The sequence below is a fragment of the Ctenopharyngodon idella genome, chromosome 8, assembly GCF_019924925.1.
Source record: "Ctenopharyngodon idella isolate HZGC_01 chromosome 8, HZGC01, whole genome shotgun sequence".
Taxonomy (NCBI): domain Eukaryota; kingdom Metazoa; phylum Chordata; class Actinopteri; order Cypriniformes; family Xenocyprididae; genus Ctenopharyngodon; species Ctenopharyngodon idella.
This window is the reverse complement of record NC_067227.1, coordinates 13459406-13465962: the sequence shown is the minus strand read 5'-3', so window position 1 is coordinate 13465962 and position 6557 is coordinate 13459406.

Sequence of the window (6557 nt, the reverse complement as noted above, 5' to 3'; positions counted from 1 at the left end):
TGCCAATTTGATGGTCAACCCTTTTCCCATGGGCCAAATGAAACATTGTATCAAAAACAATCAACACAAGAGTTACAATTTCTGATAATGGAAGAACATCATGGAAACAAAAAGGGTCAACAGCTGGAAAGAAGAAGAGGAGTAAGGATGTGTGGTAGAAGGGTAGGGAGGCAAAACAGAGGAAGAGGTAGATAAAGCAAAGAGGGCGTAGGCACGTTTCTGGTGAAATAAGGACCACTATTGTAAACAATGTTCTCAATCATGACCTTACAATGGCTTATGCGGGTCTAAAGGTGCAGCTGAATGTTTGGAGAAGAACCTTTTCCTCAATCATTCAAGTATTTCATAGACATAACAGGTATGTATTTCAGCAATGTGCACTGCACTCTAATATGGTATGCATGCTATAATCTTAATATTACAGTAGCATTTTTACACTTACAGTAGCATATTACACTTGCTTTACACTTTATATATATTATTTTACAGTAATTTGTTGACAAACCAACAGTAAATACAAAACTGTGAATCCTGTCCAGTCTTTTGCAATCAATCTCCCATATACAGTAATGTGTCCATTTGTACTGTTAAAATTGATATATGCCATACAGACAAAGTGCAGTCTTGTGCAGTTTCAATCACTGTCATAAAAACTGTAGCCATAGTTTACATCTGAAATATTCATCACTGTTATATTTACAACATGGCTAAGCATTTTGACTATCTTGTTCGAGAACAATGACACAATAACTTGTCATTCTGATGGCACTGATATGTTCATTGACATAAATACTTGTTTTTGAGAGATGAACTAAGAATTTTGAGCAGGTTACAGGCTTTTGCAGGTAATCCAATATGTTGTGCTGTTTATACAAATTGTTTCGAGAAATGAACATACTGTTTTGCAAATTTTAAGGATTATTCGAGAAATGTGCCAAAGCAACTGAGAAAAACTGTAATACTGTGCTCAACCCACAATTAGATCGATCCAATATAGGAATTAAATATAAAACTAATAATTCATCTACTACTATCACTCAGTATATGGAAGACTATGGACTGAAAGATGTTTGGAGACTGCATAACCCTGATAGTAAAGAATTTACATATTACTCTGCACATCATAAGTCATACTCAAGAATAGACATGTTTCTCACAAATAATTCTATTGATTATTGAACAAGATTGAACAAGATATTGAACCCCTCTATTGATAGTATTATAATTTCAGATCATGCCCCAATTAGTATCACTTATATGGCTGAGTCATTTATAACTGGGAGGAGCAGGTGGAGATTTAATACTTCCTTATTAAAAGATGATGTTTTCAATGAATATTTTAGACAAGAATGGATGTTTTTTCTGGAGACCAATGATACCTCTGACATTTCTCCTGCTATATTATGGGAAACTGCTAAGGTGGTAATGAGGGGGAAAATAATAGCATTTTCCACTCAAAAAAAGAAAGAAGTTAAAAAAGAGCAAGAGCTTCAAGAAGAAGTCAAAAGGTTAGAAATATTACTAGCACAAAAGGCCTCTGACAAAATATTGAAAGATCTAATAAAAACTAAGCAAGAACTTAATAATATTATTGATAAGAAAATACAATACTCTCTCTTACAACTGCGACAACACCATTATGAACTCGGAGATAAAACAGGGAAATTGCTTTCTAATCAGTTGAAAACACAAAGAAAGATCCAGCATTACGGCTATCCTAGATAATACAGGCACTATGACACAAGATCCATCTACAATTAATGAAATATTTACATCTTTCTATTTTGCATTATATTCCCCCTCAAACATATCAACAGTGAAGAAGCCAAAACCTTTCTGAAGAATATATCAAATACTCAAAAACACAATTTGGAACAACCACTAACATTACAAGAATTCAAGACAACATTAGACCATATACCTAACAATAAATCCCCAGGACCAGATGGTTATCCTGCTGAATTGATTACTGATATTTTACAAACAGACACAATTCTGAATCATATGAATACAGCATTAATTACTCTAATATTAAAACCTAACAAAAAAACCTTTGCAGTGTTCCAACTATCGACCATTATCTCTCATAAGTACAGATTTAAAAATTATTAGTAAAGCTTTAGCAATGCGATTAGATACTGTTATTCCTACATTAATACACTCTGACCAAACTGGATTTAAAAGGGGAAGACCTGCAAAAGATAATATGTGCAGACTATTTAATATAATACAACTGTCAAATGATACAACCTCGATATATTGCCCAACATCACCATGTATTATTGCTTCATTAGATGCCGAAAAGGCGTTTGATAAAGTGGGCTGGCCTTTTCTTTTTGCTAGTCTTAAACAGTTTGGTTTTGATGAGTATTACAACAACTGGATCAAGTTATTATATAAGGGTGCGTTCACACTTGGCATGTTTGGTTCGATTAAAACGAACCCTGGTGTGATTGCTCTGTTAGTGCGGTTCATTTGAACATGTGTGAACCCTGGTGCGCACCAAACAAGCGGACCTAGACCGCTGAAAAGACGGGTCTCGGTCCGCTTCCAAACGAACTCTGGTGCGGTTCGAATGATATATGAACGCAACATGGACCAAAGACATGTAAACAAACCAAAAACAGGAAGATGAGACCCTAAAAATGACAGAATCCTCACGCATATCGTTTTTTTCTCGTCATAGTCGCAAGTTTACCCATCACAGACATCAGACGCGCGTCTTCACGCAGCAGATCGTTTGTATGTGTGACGGATGGATTCCCGCCGTTGTTTTGGCTCCTTTACACATTTTATTACACATTTTATAAGCTCTTCACGAGTTCCTAGCTAGCCAAAATATCATCATATGCAGGCTACACACATACAATGAGCGCATTTACCTCAGCACACAGCATCGTTTTCGATGTTCGGTAAGTTCCGTCTCAAAATAGGCGATACGTCATAAAATCCGACCAGTCAGGTTGTGAATGTATTCCTATGCCTTTAGGTTCGGTATCTTTTGGTCCGGTGATAAAATTGCCAATCTTAATGCTAATCGGACCAGGACTAAATGTTTTTTTTTTTCTTTTTTGGTCCGGACCAAATGAACCAAACGAACCGAACTACAAGTGTGAACGCACCCTAAGTCTCCAACTGCATCCGTTGTAACTAATGGACTCATCTCTAAACCATTTAACTTATTACAAGGCACGAGACAGGGCTGCCCGCTTTCTCCGCTTTTATTCGCTCTCTACATTAGCAGCCTCAATTCGGCAAAACCAAATAATAACCGGACTACAAACCAAATCATATCACCATAAAATAAGTGTTTATGCAGACGATATATTACGTTTCATTTCAAATCCATCCAGTTCACTCCCGGCTATTCATAATATAATTAATGCATATAGTAAGGTATCAGGTCACTCCATAAATTGGTCAAAATCAGAAATACTTCTCTTATCAGTATATAAATGGGACTCTAGGACTTGTTTTAACATTCGAATTTATATAAATTCGAATGTTAATGATCTGTTTAAACTTAATTTTATTCCTTTACTTAAGACAATTAAAGACGATTTAGAAAAATGGAACAACCTCCCCATCTCTTTGATGGGCAAAATTTCTTCCATTAAAATGAACATCTTACCAAAATTGAATTACCTTTTTTCTATGACTCCTGTTTTCCCCCCTTCTAGTTGGTTTTCCTCTCTTGACAGAATTGTTAATACATTTTACTGGAATTAAACTCGCTACTTTACAGAAGCCCAAACCTTTGGGAGGATTAAATGCACCACATTTCTATTATTATTTTTTAGCAACACAGCTACAGTATATTAAATATTGGTCTAGTGATCTAGTCTTAGCATGGAAAGATATAGAACAGTCATTAATTCAAGAAATACCAATAAAAAATAAAAAAAATCCTTTTATTGACAATAACATTAAGAAACATAATTGTTATAAATATCTCACCATGAGTATGACTTTATCAGCATGGTGGAAAGCTAGTAGTCTTTTCCATCTCACCCCCTCACCATCCAGCTTGACACCATTATGGAATAACATCATGTTTATTATCAACAAAAAGCCTTTTACCTTTCCGAAAATGAAAGAGAAAGGAATATCAAATCTAGGAGACATTTTTGAAAATCATTCATTTATGACTTTTGATCAGTTACAAAAGAAATATAATATCCTGGAAAAAACACGCTACCAATACATACAATTAAAGGAAGCCATAAAAAGTACACTTAATATCAATACCTTTGAGAATTGTAATCATGAACTCTTTGAAAAATTAATATCCTTACCTTTTAAAAAAATCACTACCACAAATATATAATTTTCTTGTCCCAAATGATACTATAAATTCTCTACCAACAATTAAATGGTATAATGATCTTAATTCTGAATATACTGACTTAGACCTTTTAGTGCAAAAGCACATTGTAAACAGAAACATTTGCAAGCCGCTCATTTCATTTCGCTTCATTTCAGTGGTAGCTGCTTGTTCTCCGCTCCCACACATGTGAAGACTAGCACTAGGTAGTCACTACTGTAAAGAGTTCTGTAGACAGATTGGGGCCTCAACGAGTCTGTCTTTAGGTTTTCACCCTCAGACCAACAGGGAGGCCGTGCGAGCCAACCAGGATCTCGAGCGAGCTCTCTGTTGCCTGGCGTCACATAGTCCAAGCTCCTAGAGTCAGCAGCTATCATGGGTTGAATATTCGCACAACTCCCTCCCAGTAGCATCTACGGGTAAGTCTCCTTTTCAAAGTTCTCTGGGTTATCAACCACTTCTTTTCCCTACACAGGAACCAGAAGCTGCTGTCCTGTCTGCCTTGGCCTTTGTCCGTCTGTGTCGTCGCACCTGGAGGAGGGCTGAGGAGGCCTTGGCCCGGCTTCCTGATGGACCAAAATGGCAGCTGACCGTCACTGGACTCTGGGTCCCCAGTATGTTTGCGGTCAGAAGGTATGGCTATCCACCAAGGACCTGCCTGTCTGGGCGCCTTCTCATAAGCTGGCACCCAGGTTCATTGGGCCTTATCACATCACCAAGGTCCTGAGTCCAGTGGCAGTGTGGCTCAAGCTTCCCCCAACTCTTGGTCAAGTTCACCATGTCTTTCATGTGTCCAGGGTCAAGCCTGTGTTTTGGTCCCCCCTTAATCCGGTTGTTTCTTCCCCTATACCACCCTCAACTGTCTAGTGAATGGTACTCCAACTTACACTGTGAGAAAGCTTTTGGACGTTAGACGCCTTGGTTGGGGTTTACAGTATTTGGTGGACTGGGAGGTCTATGGTCTGAAGGAAAGGAGCTGGATTCCGGCAGGGATATTCTGACGTGTTTTGTTGTCTTTGTCTCCGTGTCTGCGTGCCTTGTTGTCTTTGAGCACATGGGTTTTGTTGTGACAGTTCGCCATGTGCTCCGCTGTTACATCGTGTCCTAACCAGACACGACGCGATAAGATTCCAGCGACGAGCAATTTGACTGTCCACACTAGATGCGACGCGACAATGAGTAGCGATAAAATCAATCAAAAACCACAGCCAATCAGAAGAGAGTGTGGGAGGGCTCTCTCGGCAAGAGCACAGCAAACACAATGAAATGGGTTAGTACATAGTAAAAGTCATAAATATTACACAATTTAAACATTATTTAAAGTACATATGGAGTGACTGAACCAATCTTTGTCATGGAATACACTTGTTTTTTCGCATTAAGTTGACAGTTTGAACGTTCTCGTGCCCATTTTTTTTTTTTTTTTTTTTTTTTTTTTTTTTTCAAGATCTGAGGTGAATTAGCCAGTGTTGTTTTCATTAAAGCTAAAAAGCTGGGAACACAGAATATTCAAACTCACGTTAGACGCTTTTAACATTAAATAAAGCACATAAACAGTACCTGCCCATGGAGCATTTCTTAACGAGCTGGGACCAGGAATTTTTATTAGAGACGGTCTGGGATTCCTGATTGCGCTATTTCAACTATTAAAGTCAGCGCGCCGCATAGGCGCGCACCATTATTTCAGAGTGACAGTATGATATTAATGCAATATTTCGGCTCAAAACACATTCTGTTGTGACCTAATGCAGATATTAAAATAAACTGACGCATAAATGTATATTATGAGACTGAACGAAGAAGTTTACCGTCACCGTAAGGTGGAATTATTATGACGCAATATTGACTGATGGATCGGCAGATAATCTTTCTGCGACTCATTAATAATTTTCTATTCTATCTAAAGAAATGTGAGGTAAACATGTGAATAGCCTACACATTTCTCAAAATATGCGTAATTTGGACTAAATGTTGGACTGTTGTGTGCAGAAGCACTGTGATCAAAAATAAATGTGATCATAAATAAACTACCGATTGATTTTGTATTCTTATCAAAAAAATAAGAATTAGGTCTACAAAGCTGAAATTGCGGCATCTCCTGCAGCCACGGACTTTCTCCGGCAGCTGTCGCTGTTTGTAACACCTGCCGCTGGCCAATAACATTAATTCGATGTCATATTTTCACTTTAAAAACTGCATTTGAATAAAATAACATTAGGCTATATACACAGGA